We start from the raw sequence: 14240 nt of genomic DNA on the forward strand, positions 1-14240 counted from the left end.
GAACAGAGGGGGTCTTAGCCTCTCAAACAGGGTGGGGGAGGGCAGGAGGTCTGTAAGGGCTTGATTCCCCCGCTGACACAGGACCACCGCCCCCGCAGGCTTTTGAGTCTGTCATCCACACAAAGGCGGAGCGAAACTGGCTGTCATATCCCACGTAACCACGAGGGGGCAGCCAGGCTCCATGTTTGTCCTGGAGCCCCGAAGGCCGGCTCTGCATTCCTCCCCCTTGTTAAACTTGCCCCCTAAGAAGTCGGAAGGGGACAGTCTGGAGTATGGGGCAGTGGCCCGAGTTTTCCTGCCCTGTGGGTGATGTTCCTCTAAAGGCTGGATTTGGTGGTGAAAATCCATGGGAATTTTTTATTCTGCTCCATGACACTGCGGAATTTATTTTAATACAGAAATAACTATTTGTACAAATGATGAGTAACGTTGACTCTCGAGGAAGATGCCCTGGCTGTTGCAGGCTTCTGGACACAGCGCACCTCGGAGGGAAATGCGCCCTCTCTGGCTTGAGAGGCTCAGGTCCACACGCCTGGGCCGCAGGTCTGCCCCCCGGCCGACATACGCAGGGAGGGGATGAGACCGACTGTCTCCGTCTTCCTTTGTTTCCTCATCAGGGCTAAGCTTCGTAGCACGGGAAGGACAGGACCCCTTCCTCAGGGGCCGAGTGAGAAGCATGGTCTTTTGCAATAAATTCCAATTTACTTGTGAACATGTGTTATCAAGTCGGCCCTGCACTGCTTCCTACGTCCATAGACGAATGTTCTGTAACCGGGCTAGAAAGCATCTGACAGAGAGTGTAAGAGACTCTCTTTAGAAATGGGGAAATAGAAACTCACAGAGCGGGCTGGGGTGCTGAAGGTGGGGGTGTGTGAGGTGGGGGCAGCCGGGCTCTGACCCGAGGTCTGGCCGGCCCGGACCGCGGGTGAGTGAGTGAGTGTCTTGCCCTGCTCCCGCCCGCTGGCACCATCTGTGAGGACTAACAGAAGAACGGCCCTCCTGGGGGTGGCCATGATGCTTGGGCAGAGCCGCAATCTCGGGCCACAGGTAGTGACAGCTCCTTAAACAGGCGTCCGCACGGACTCCCCAAATCCTGGCGCTGCTTCATTCCAGGGCCTGTCCAGGCTGCTATGATGCGGCCCCCATGTTAGAAACTCCAGGTTTTCAGGGGGAAATAGTTTCCAGAGATGTTTTCAGGGCCTTCTTACCCTGACCTTCTTTGGCTCTCAGCAAGAGGTCTCTGCGCCCAGGCTCAGCCTCCTTTCCGCCGGAGAGCAGAGCAGGGCGCTGCCCGCAGAGGCCTTCACCCTCCCCGCTCCTCCAGCCCCAGAGCCACTGCGAGACAGGCATTTTCTCGAGAGTTTAGCAGCGTGGGTTGGGTTCATGCTCTGGGCCTGGATGGATGTGGCAGTGGCCCAAGGGTTGTGTGTGTGTGTGTGTGTGTGTGTGTGTGTTTCGTGTCTCAGAAGCAACAGGAATAAACAGGCATGTTTTCTTGGGGCATTTTCACTCAAAGTTTTGGAAAAAGTTCTCGTTTATAAGTAAAACAAACATGAATATACCGTAGAATGGAATGAAAAGCTCAAGTCAATTTTAAAGATAAAATACATGACTTCAAAGAGATTTGCATGGCGCCAGTTTGAGCTACTCCTGCAGGGGCTCTTCTCTGCCTACAGCAACTTGAAGAGTAAGTGCATCAACAACGCACATTTCCTGAGTACATATGTGTGCAAGGCAGTGTGCTAGACCCTGAGGGGGGCAGGCCAGGGGTACCCAGCTCCTGCTCCTGTGCTCTGGGGGGTAGTCTTAGGTCCACGCTCCGCCTCATCGTCACCTTCATCACCACCACCACCACCACCACCTTCTCATCGTCCTGAGCTCCAGAACACCTGCGTCTGTTTTGTTCCCCACTGAAATCCTAGCCTCTAGAACATCGCCTGGTATATATTAGTTCCTCAGTAAATATTTCCTGAACGAGTGCCTCATCATTACATAACCACGCTAACATCTATGGTGTACGTTATTTCCTTTACTGCTTACTGCAGTCCTAGGAGGTGGGAGGGGTAGTTATCTGTCCCAGATGGACGTCGAGAGAGGCTGAACAGCTTCAGAGGCTGTTCACCAAGTAGACGGTAGGATGAGGATATAACCCCAGGCTCTGCAATCAGACCGATGGGGGTCAGAAAGCTGTACCTGTTCCTGGGGAGAGATTCTTAGCTTTTGCTGGATTTTCAGAGAGGGTAGTGGCTCCAAAAGCCTAAACCCCAGTCTGTGTGACTGCAGAGCCTGGGTGTTCCACCTTGACCCATGATGACCTGAGACTCTTGGCACAGTCATCAGGTGGTGGGACTTGAATTCAGAGGGCATGAGCCCTTGAGGCTGGCCTGGTCAGGGATGGCTTTGACTTGCCTTCTCTGCTGGTCATCTGAAACATTCCAGCGTCCAGATACCAGCTAATGCCAGCTGGAGTTGACTGCGTGTGTCCAGAGGTGCGGCCAGCAGGGGGTTTAGACAGCAATTCCACGTTTGCACCGTCTTGGTCAGTGGCCACTTTGACTTCTGGTGCTGCCCAGGTGTTTCTGCACACGCTACGGCCATGCTGACCCGGAGGGGGTATTGTAGGGTTTCCCCTGTGATCAGGAGCCTGCTGGGGTCACCTGCACAGCAGAGTCACAAGGCTGCCCTGGAGGACTTTCCCATCCATTATGGCCACCACTTCCTCAAACCTCCCGGAGGCCCTGCTGGAAAACACCAGGTTGGGATCCTCATGCGTCTGGCAGAGCCACGGTTCTGAGGCTGCAGGGATGGCGCGCTGGAGGGTGTTGGGTACCCGGATGCAGCCAAATCTCAGGGCTGGACAGTATGTGAGTGTCCGGTGGCTATTGCAACAAATCATCCCAAACAGGGGGCTTAAAACGATAGGAATTTATTCCCTCCAAATCCTGGAGGCTGGAAGTCTGAAATCAAGGTGTCAGCCGGGAGCGTCCCCTCTGGAGAGAGGCCCTGGGGAGGCCCTGCCTGCGCTTCCGGCTCCTGGAGGCCCCGGTGTGCTCGCGCTCCGGCTGCTACTCCAGCGCTGAGCCCCCTCTCCGCCCTCACGCGGCCTGCCCCGTGTGTGTCTGATCTCCGTCCCCTGTCTTTATTTATAAGGGTGCTTGGTATTGGATTCAGGGCCACCCTACTCCAGGGGGACCTCATCTTAAGTAAGTACATCTGCAAAGACCCCATTTCCAAATAAGGTCACATTTGCAGGTCCTGGGGTTCAGGACTCCAACAACTTTAACATATCTTTTTTTGGGGACACAATTTAACCCTGCACAGATGGCACTGCTGCCCTCAGGCCATCTCTGCAGATGGCACCAGGCTTGCCAGGTCTTGCCCATGCCTGGTAAAAACAAACTACCAGAGCATCTGAACTTGAACTCGTCTGAGGAGTTAGCCTTTTCCAGAGAGCAAGGGGGGCTTACTGCCCCTGACCCTGCCGTAACTCCGTCTTCGTCATGCCACTGGGGTTTCTGGTGGGGACCATCATCCCCCGGGGATTCAGCTTCTCCTGAGCCCAGATACTCCTGGACCTTTAGCTTGCAGGAGCCACTAAATCCTTTCCTCTCCTTTATTTGCTCAAGCCAGTTTAAAGTGATTTTTTTTGGTCATTCATAACAGAAAGAACCCACCTGAAACAAACAGGTTCAGAGACTTCTGGCACTACCACCCTCTGAGAATCCACCAGAAGCTAGGAATCCTCTCCCACAAATACGTACAAGCACATACAATTTGCACGTGCTCGAGCCCACAGGCTTAGGACCTCCTCCTTCCCGGACCTTGTAGGGACCAAGCATGTCAGGCTGAAATCAATTTGAAGAAAAGGCTGAATGTGCTCTGGAGCCCACACTGCAGTCTTTCCAAGTTCTGAGGTCAGATGAGACCGAGGCGTCTGCCCTCCTCCCAGACCTGGAGGAAGTGTGGAAGTGTGGAAGTGTGGAAGTGTGGAATATCTGTGTTTTTACCTCCTGCTCCGATCTGGACGCCTCCTATCTCTGACCCCGGGGTTTCCCAGTTACGTGGTTCTTCAAATTCCTTTTCTCTCTGCTTAGAAAGTGGGGCCGGGCTTCTGCTGCTTGTGGCTGAGGAGCCCTGGCTTCAGCGAGAGTCGACTTAGGGACCTGTACCTCTGGGGAACCTTTTAACTGTGGGTCTAGTCCACGTCCCCCTGTTCACAGCTAAAAAGCCCCGGTTGAGAGAGGTGAGCTCTGCCGGTGACCAGTGGCCCCGTGCCCCGGAAAGGTGTTTCAACTCAGCACAGTCCCTGAAACATTCCCTCGGGACCCAGCCCCCATCCCACACCTAAGACAAAACACAGCCGGTGGGCGGGCGCTGGGATATGGACCCCAGGAGATCGCGTCTGTACTGCCCCCACACAGAGCCTGCTGTCTCCGGATTCTGCTCATGAACACTGGTGTTGGTCACAGGCCACAAGGTCCTCCACGAGTATTTTCAAGTATTAGCACATAAGCAGGGACTGGCTGAACGCTGGCCTATTTACATTGCAGGTGAATTATGTATTTTTGTCTATTTTCAGAGGACTGAGCTTTCCGGTGTCCACATGATAAAGACCCCCCTAGGTCTTAGAGTCAGAGAAGCCGGTGCTGGTGTCGGGTGTCTGGGAAGCCTCACCTTCTCTGCTCTTGGCCTTGAAAACCATGGCAGATTCCTCGTGTCCTGGCTGCTGTGTCAGCACAGCCTGTGCCTCCCATGGTTCCTGTAAAGCTGGGGCAGGAGGTGCACATTTGGGGGTCAGCCTGGGTAGGCCCGTGAGCAGGGGCCCGAGGGGGTTGTGGCGTGGCCCCCTACCCAGCGGCCACGCGTGTTCCTGAAATGCCTTGCTGCTCCTTTCTGTGTGCCAGGCGATTGAATCCTGAGGTGGTTGGGGTAGAGTGGAGCCCTGTGTCTTTGATGCAAAGGCCACTGGCCACTTGGCCCATGTTTACTCTGCGTTAGGGACACATTGTTGCTGAGCGCACTGGGTCTGTGCACTTTGTTTTGTGCCTGTAAGTTATTGTTTCAGACATGCACAGTTGTGTAAAGGATGATGCAGTGAACCCTTGGCCCCATCATCGATGTTACTTGGGGCTCCTCCTCAGTCTGTCACCCTCCCACTGCCCGCCACCCCGCCAGAAGCGACCCTGTCTGCGACACAGGTGATTTCCCCTGTGGGCGTTTTTCTCCACCACTGGCCATTTCCTTCCCAGAGGGGGAACCTCAAGGGCGGCTCTTCGCTTTTCCACAGTTCCCCTGACCTCCTGTGCCTGCAGCCCTCCGGGTGGCCTTGGAGGGGCTGCGCGCCTGCGACAGTGCAGGGTGGACCTGTGTGGAGGAGTGTCCTGGTTCTGGCTGACCCCCTGCCTGCTGGACTGGGTCAACTCTGTCACCTCCCTGAGCCTGCAGCAGGTTTCTCTTCTGAACACCTGGGGTCACAGCCGGCCCACTCAGGGCAGTCGGGGAGGAGGGAACCGGTAGACCCCTCCTCTGAGCAATGGGAAGCCTGGGTAAATACTCATGTGACCTCCAGACACTGATGCCACTTCCCAGGGAGATGCAGTGCGGGGGCAGCCTCCGCCCTGTTCTTGGGGAGCTCTGGGACTTGTCCCGCCATCTTGGAGGGGCTGTTGTAGCCTCTTTGCAAACTGACAGTGCTGGACTCTTTCCCCAAAATTAAAAGCAAAAGAAAGGGGTTTCTTCATAAGCTGTTTAGCAACCCAGGGAGGGAAAAAACAATCAGAGACGTGGAAACAGCTCTGGGGGGGTCTGCTGTGCAGGGAGCCGGCGCTTCCCTGTGGTGAGCCCACAGAGCCCCGCGCCGCATGCTGCAGGAGCTGTGCCTGCCCGGGAAAGGGGAACAGGAAAAGCATGGCGGGTTGAGCAACTCTGAGCCCAGATTGGGGTCGAGCAACCACAGGCCCAGGATACCAAGGCGGCCAGCGATTGCACAGGAAGCACGCCCCTTCTCTGCCAGGTGGGCGCCTGGGGGTCCTGCACACCGGCTGGGCTGGCCTTCACGAAGGCCCAGGGGCTGGGGCCCGTTGTACACCGCCCACCCAGGAGCCGCAGGGGTGGGGGCCAACTTCAAATGAGAGGGTCGGATGGGTGGGGGCAGAGTGTCCTGGGGCCCCCCGCCCGGGCTTACAGATCTCCCCTCAGTACTCAGGCCGCAGCCCAGGAAGCTGCCTGGCCTCTCCTGAAGTTTGTCACCTTGTCACTGGGGATGCTTCCCATGGTTGCTTAACATCCTCTCTCCATGACTGCCTGGGGCCATATGTCATTTATTTCTAGAAACTATACAAATAACTCTATCAGAGAAAGTTTAGAAAAAAGCAGCAACATGTACCCAGTTTCCCACCATCCAAATACTGTAGCTATTGCAATTTTGGTATATTTCCTTCCAGGCTCTTTTACCTAATGCATAATTTTGCATATAATGTAAACACAGCGTAGATGTAATTGGAGAGCCAGCTCTTTGCCCAAACCAACTGCAGGAGGGGCTTCCTGCGGCCATGGTTTTCACATTCATCCTCTCTGGCCCAGTGTATTTGGGCTGTTGCTGTATCTGCAAGTTTTTAAGAAAGTGTTTTAGTGTGGAAAAATTTCCAGTGTACACCAGAGTAGAGTGAACAGTAGGAGAAATCTCCGTGCGCTCTCACGCAGTTTCAACACCATCAGTGTGTGCATCTCCCATCCTGGAATTCTTATTTTATCTTATTGTGGTAGACTATGCAACACATAAAACTGACCATTGTAACAGTTTTTAAGTGTTCAGCTCAGCGGTGTTAAGTACATTCACACTGTTGTGCAGACATATCTCGAGGCCTTTGTCATCTTCCCAAGCTGAACCTCTGTCTCCATTAACTACCAGCTCCCCTTCCCCTCCCCCAGCCCCCGGTGACCTCTATTCCACTCTGTCTCTGTGAATCTGACTGCCTAGGGGCCTCATTTAAATGGAATAATATTCGACCTTTTGCATCTGGCTTCTTTCATTTAGCATAATGTTTTCAAGATTCATCCATGTTGTAGCATGTGTCAGAAATTTTTATGGCTGAATAATATTCCATTTTATGTATAGTATACCATATTTTTTGTATCCATTCATCTGCCGATGGACATGTGGGTTGTTTAACCCTGGTATTTTTAAGCAGATTCCGGGCATCATCTCATTTCGTCCATGAATATATCTGAGTACACAGAGATGGGGACTTAAAAAAACCATAGCAGCACAGCTACCCCATGCAGACAGCTTAACAGAGATTCCTCTGTGTCATCTAATGGCCAGGCAGTATTCAGATTTCTCTGGCTTTCTTGTGAGCATCTTCCTAAAGTTGCTTTTTACTCCCTTCTCTCATTTTTTTTATTGAAGTAGTTGATAAACAATATTATACTGGTTTCAAGTATAGAACATAGTGATTCATATGTTCATCACATATGACATAGTGATTCAACAGTTATCTACATTATTAAATGTTCACCCCAACTAGTGTAGTTACTGTCAACATAGAAAGATGTTACAGAATATTAACTATATTCTCTATGCTGTACTTTCATCCCCATGACTAATTTATATTATAACTGAGATTTTGTGTCTCTTTATCCCTTTCACCTATTACACCCCTGTCCCCTGTAACCACTAGTCTCTTCTTAGTGTCTATTAGTCTATTTCTGTTTTGTTTGTCTTGTTCTGTTTAGATTCCAAAAATAAGTGAAATCATATGGTATTCGTCTTTCTCCACCTGGTTCACTTCACTTAGCACAATGCCCTCTATCTAGGTCCATCCATGTTGTCACAAATGACAGGATTTTTTCCTTTTTTATGGCCGAGTAATATTCTGTCTTATACATGTACCACATCTTCTTTATCCATTCATCAATTGATGGACACTTCAGTTGCTTGTATATCTTGGCTGTCATAAATAATGGGGCAATAAACAAAGGAGTCTAAAGCTGTTTTGCTTGAATTAGGGTGGAAAAAGGCTGACATGGCTCTTACATTCCCTTTATCCTCTTTTTCCTCTTTTGTCGTTATTTTTTGAAGAAATCGGGTCATCATCCCGTAGAATGTCTCACGTGAGTCTCTGTGTCCTGACATGCCCTCTGCCCTCAGGGCTGGCCCACTCCAGGTCAGCTTTGGGTAGGAATGCTGCAAAGGAGCTGTGTCCTTCCGGGCACTGTGTCAGGACACACTGAGGTCAGCTTGACGGTTTTTAATTTTGCTTTTTTTTTTTTATTGTTTACATTTATTGTTACTGTTTATTTTAAAACAATTTCAAACTTTCAGAAACATAAGAATATTTCAAAGAACTCCGGTGTGCCCCCCACTCAGAGATCCCTCCCAAGTTTCCCAGTAGGTGGACCCATTGTTCCGGGCATGCTCTCTAGGATACTGACCAGTCTTCAAACCAGAGCAGTTCTTGGGCCTTCCCTTGGCATTCGCAGCCTCGACATGTTTGAATATTAGACTAGTCTTGTCAACTGCCTCTCAACCTGGATTTGTCTGATGTTTCCTCACAATAGGACCAATTACACATTTTAGCTGGGAAATCACAGAAACGAGGCTGATTCCTCCGTGCCTGTCGGGTGGGAAGTGTGTGCACACCATGACTTGTCCAGCCCAGTGGCATCAGCTTTGAGTGGCTTAGGTGGTGTTTGCTGGTCTCTCCTTTGCAAAGTGACTTACCCTCTGCGACCTTAATCAGTTTTGTGGGGGAGAGAGAGTTCGAGACAATGTAAACTCCCGCTCCTTACTCCTCTCTCACTAATTTCAGTATCCATGAATATTTCTCATTTCAGTTAATTGTGGGTGTTAGGGTTGCCAGATGCTGACCTTTTAATTCCATTGTTCCACACGGTAGTTGGCAATCTGCTGTAAGACACATTTTTCTCTTCTTCTCATATTGTTCACTTACATCAATAGACATTCATGGAATCCTGTTTTATTCACATCTAAATTCTGGTACAGTCATTATTTTCATCTTCTGTGACATGTGTATTTCTGCAAGTTGTTTTTGTCACTTAACGTGCCGTGACAGGTCTTGTCCCACAGTGGGACCTGCGGACACCTCCCTTGTGCTAAGTATGGCCCTGGTGTCCGTATGACATGCCATCGATAGTCCCTTAATCTGCACCCGATTTCCCCCAGCAACACTGCAGTGACTATCCTGTGAGGGACCCTGTCACCTTGTGGGAAGCAGTCTGTTTCAGAAAGCTTCGCTTGCTAGAAATTTCTTCCTCCTGTTGAATTCCAATCTTCCTTTGCAGCTCCCACCCACCCAGGGGCCCTGGCTCTGCTCGCAGGGCCCATGGGGCGCTAAGCCCAACGCCCGCCCACCCACAGGTCAGAGAACAGGAGGATGGCCCTCAGGTCCGCACGCTGCTCTCCTCCTCCTGTTCTTCGAGTCCCCTCCCTGACCCCTCGGATCACAGCCCCGTGCGTGGGTGCGAGGCCCCAAACGAACGCAGGCCTCCCTGTGGTGACCAGGGGGTGCAGCAGGCCTCTCCTCTCCCTGTTTCCGGATCCTGCGTCCTACTGCCAGGGGATGCCAGCTGCATTTGACGGCCATGCCCACTGTTGACCCAGCCGATTTCACAGTCAGCAAAGTGCCCTTCTCCCCGACCCCGGGGTCCTGCCAGTCTGTATCTGCAGTGTGTGCACCAGTTAATGAAGCTTTCTCATCTCCATCCTCGATTGAATTCGCTGCCACCCTGGAAATAGACGGTACCACCCCCATTTACAAACAAGGACACCAAGCCTCTGGGAGGTCATGCCCGAGGTTTCCACGCAGGAAAGACACCCTCAAATTAGCAGAGTGTGCACCAGCCTTTGGTCACAACTCATTTTAAAGGATGTGGCCAGGGAGCAGAGCCTAAAGGGAGCGTTCAGGCCTCTGAAATGGTGGCAGAGTTGCTGTCCCTACTCCAGGCCAGAAGGGGCGAGGAGCAGTGATCTTCAGTGAAGGGACATAGCAGTCATAGACAGGGAGGGCCCAGGTGGACAGGTGCCCAGCGGCCCTCCCTTCCCTACCCCCACCTCCCACGGGCCCCTCACTAGTCAAAGCCCCAAGTCACTGGACCCTGTGGACAGGGCCACACAGCTCAGCCTCTAGGGTGGGGAGGGGAGGATGGAAAGTGGACCTGGGGAGGTAGATGGAAGATTCTGGAAAACAGGTTTAGGGAGTACACATGGATTGTAGACAAGGGGGTCTCATCTCACCTCCCCACCTCCCTGCCAGCCACTTGCTCTCTTTAAATCAGCTGTGTGCATATAGCTGTATGCATGGCAGGTCAGTCCCCTGTCAGCCCAGCCCTCTTGCTGTCCCCACAGTGGGCGAGTGGGTTGGTGAGTGGGGGCTGTCTTGGGCCAGAGCGAAGCCTGCTGGTCTGGAGCTGGTTGATGTGAGGAGGGAGATGGGTGGACCTACGCCCTGCAGGGACTGCCATGCAGAACGGGAGTTAGGAACCACACCAGTGGTGGGCCCCGGCTGCAATGTCCAGGGGGGAGGTTTCAACGGCATGTGACACAACACTTTGACAGCGACGGTATCAGTGAGGCGACAGAATGGATCTTTCTGGGCATTCTGGTGCAGGGACAACCTCCTGTGCCTCGGTGTGCTTCCAAGAACAGTGCTGGGAATCTCTGGTCCCCTGAATTCCTCGAAAACTTGGAAGGCGGGGGATAAATAACTCTGCTGATCCGGGAGCCCCCCAGGTGTCATCCGTGCAGTCCTCCAAGCCCCTGTGGTCTGCAGCTGTCAGACAGAGGTGGATGGCAGGCTCTGGCCCACCCCAGGCCCACAGCTGGCAAGCGGCAGGCCCAGGATTGGCACCTGGGCAGCCTTGACCTGGACTTTATGTTTATCTGGTGGGCCAGGACAGAGCAGAGAGGCAGGCAGCAAGTCAGACCTGGTTTCCACACCCACACAGCTGGCGGGGCCCCGTGTTGAGCACTGGCACAGAGGAAGAAAGACTGGCTTTCACGGTGGAGGGGGGAACGTGGCTCCGGGGGGAACATACCCTTGGAGAAGGGAGAGTCCCAGAGGCCCCTTTGGCTGTGCCTGGGGTGGCAGGTGTCGGCTCTGCCCCACGGTGTTCCAGGGTCCCTGGCTGCCGATGCCCGTGCACCACCAGATGGGCGATCCAGACATCTTAGCAGGGCCTGTGGAGTATCTGCTTCATGCAGGCCCTGCTGTCTGGCCCTGAGCCCACCAAGACACTGCTGGTTTAGGCCTCAGCTTCCCGAGCACATCTGTCTAGAGGGAGAGGCTGTGTAGGTGACGCTAGTGAGTGCCCAGCCCCATGCACAGGATTTTCAGTGCTGCGCAGCCTGGCAGCTTTCTGTTTTTCGGTGCTAGCCTAGTGAGTTGGGGGTCTGCACTTGCTTTGCGTCTTTGAGCCTGGAAGATCCTGGGGGAGCAGGATTAATGGGACAAGGGGGTGAATGCCGCCCTTCAAGGTCTCCTGGAGAGGGCCACCTGGTCTCCAGGCCCCACCCCTGGGGTCCACGTCCCAGATCCCTCTCTGCAGTGGCAGGTGTTGTGTGTTGGAATATCAAGGTTGGGGTTTGGGATTCTGGATGAGAAACACCCAGCCAGCCCTCTCCTATCTTTCTGGAAGGTGGGGTGTCCCTTGTAAATAATGGCCAGAAAATAAGCATCAGCCAGGAAAGCCGCGGCTGGCTGAGTCCCTGTCTCCGTGCGCCTGCCAAACAGCCCCGCAGACAGGAAGCAGCCTTCAGCCCCTGCCCCCCGCGGCGCAGGGAGGGTGGGCAGCTCTGGGTGGGGCGGAGGGAGGTCAGGAGGCAGCTCTGGGCCTTGGGACCTCCCCCTGAGCCCCTTTGGCTGATTGGTGGAGAGCACTGGCTCAGAAGCCAGAGGGGTCTTGCGGCCCCTCCAATCAGCCTCCCATCAGATGGAGGAGCAGAATGCGGTGCATGGTTTGCTCCAGCTCCTTCCTCCAGTGGTGCGCTGGTAGACTTGGCACCAGGGCTGGCTGGGGAGCCCTGATTTCCTAGTGCTTGCCCACCGCACAGGGGACATGCTCCCACCATGGCTGATTTCAAGCAACAGGGCATCACTGAACATGCGTTTGGAAGATATGCGCCCCGCCCCTCGCTGTTCCTATTGGTCCAGAATCCTCGGCTGGGCTGGGCTGCAGGTGCCCTCCCCATCACTGTGCAGGGGGCGTATTGCCCCCACCCCAGGGAAGCCATAAGCAATGGGTCCTTAGGGAGTTTCAAAGATGTCTCTTAAAGCAAAAAAACCCTGGCACGCAGGACACACAGCCCACAAGAGACCACAGTCAGGGTGGCACAGCTGAAGCAACGCTTGACCGTCAAAGCCGGGCTTTGTTAGCAGCGCCAGCGGCCCGTTGGTGATGGGCAGGGCTGGCAGCGGCAGCATGGTGCCCTGGCGGCAGTGCCAGGCCAGCCAGAAGGCTCAGGCCCTGAGGCCCAGCTGCCTCCTCTGTTGCTTGGAGTCATAACCACCCCATTGGGATTGTTGGGAGAAATGGAATAAAATGCCCGTAAAGCTCTCAACTTGAAAGTTTGTTCAAAAGCAGGCCGAGAGGCTGCTGACTGTCAGCGCTGGAGGCTCTGCCTTAAGAGCTCTTCGCAAAACAAGACCCCGGCTTCTGAGATTAGTTGTGTTTGTATCCAAACTCTTAGAATGAAATGATGAAAAAATAAAAAAATGAATCTGTATTCAACTTTGGAGCCCAGACTCCTTTGAAAAGTAGGCATGTTGTTCTGAGAATCCATAATGAAGTAACATTTCAAATGAGGGAATTTAAAAAATTCCATGTTTCAGAGAAAGAGGCAAATGATAAGAAAGCATGTTGCCATTAGGCGCTGGAAACGCCTGGAAGAACTTCAGCTGCCAGGGGATGTCCTTGAGCTGGCGGAGGCTCGCCTCCACTCCCATACCTTCTCCGGAGCCTGGTTTGCGGCTTCCTGGCCGGGAGGCTCCTCAGCAAGCCTGCAGGCCCCGCGAGGAAGTGGCCTGCCTGGTTCCGTAAGTTAGAACTGGAGATCTTATTGCTCAGGGGCTCAGGGCACCTTGGGTTCCACTCCTTGCCCTCCCGGTGGGGAGGCCGCAGTGCCCCTGTTTCACAGGTCAGTCTCAGAGGGCCTTAGGGTGGTCCAGCCAGGTGACGGTGAGCAGAGCACAGGCTGGACGCTGCATCCAGGGTCCTCTTCCTGCCCCTTGGCACTCAGGCCACTGAGCTGTGTCCACGTGTGGCTTCCCAACAGGGAACTGGGGGGACTCCCTAGAGAACAGAGGTGGAAATGAATCGAAGCCAGTGTCTGGTGGGGAGGCAGTGGGACAGCGCCGGCTGCCCCAGAGCTCAGGTACTGCCCTTCGGACTCTGTTCTCCGTCCGGAGGGCCTGCCCCCACCCTGTCCTCTGCAGCAGGAAGGTCACTGCAAGGGTGGGTCCAGACATGTCTTGAACAGAAAGCCGTTGGCCAGGTGTTAAGTGTACCACAGAGAACTAGGCGGAAGAGGGCCCCTCGATTGTGAGGGGTGAGTGTTGACAGAAGTCCCAGGAGAGAGGAGAGAAATACTGGGCAGCAGACATGTCCAGTGCTGGGGGCCCACGAAGGGCAGGGCCGGTGGGGATCTGGAATCTCCAGAGGGGAAATGCAGGGCACCCGTGGGAGCCTCAGGGTGTTTGGAGGTGTGAGATCATGGGCTGGTCCCTGCAGGTGGTTCCCAGAAGGCCCGGCGCCCCTCTGTCCCTCTGCCCTCCCCTGGGTGGCCCCTTGGTGGGCTCGGTCTCTGTCTCTGTGCCGGCAAACCCCAGCTCCAGCCACTCGGCTGGGAAAGGCGCCCCTGTCTGCTGCTGGCCGGGCTCTGGGCAGAGCCTGGGACAGGCAGATGGCCGTCCAGAGAGGACCCACAGACAAAACATAAACATGATGTGGTTTCGCCCTTGTCTCAGGCCAAGTCCCTGTGCGATGGGCTCCCCAAGCTGGGTCAGCCTGCTGTTTTTCAGTTCCCCATCGGCCCTCAGTTCCCAGGGCCGCTGTCGGCCAACCCAGCTGGCAGCCTGGCCACAGGGCTGTGGTCCCTCTCCTGCGGCTGGCGCGGCAGCTGCGAGTGGGCTCTGCGTGTCAGTGCCCACCCCAACCTGGATGGGGACACACACATGGGCCAGTCTGGTGAGTGTCGGCACTCGGAGGGCCACTTGCTAGCGGGG

This window comes from Manis javanica, chromosome 17, assembly GCF_040802235.1.
Source record: "Manis javanica isolate MJ-LG chromosome 17, MJ_LKY, whole genome shotgun sequence".
Classification (NCBI taxonomy): Eukaryota; Metazoa; Chordata; class Mammalia; order Pholidota; family Manidae; genus Manis; species Manis javanica.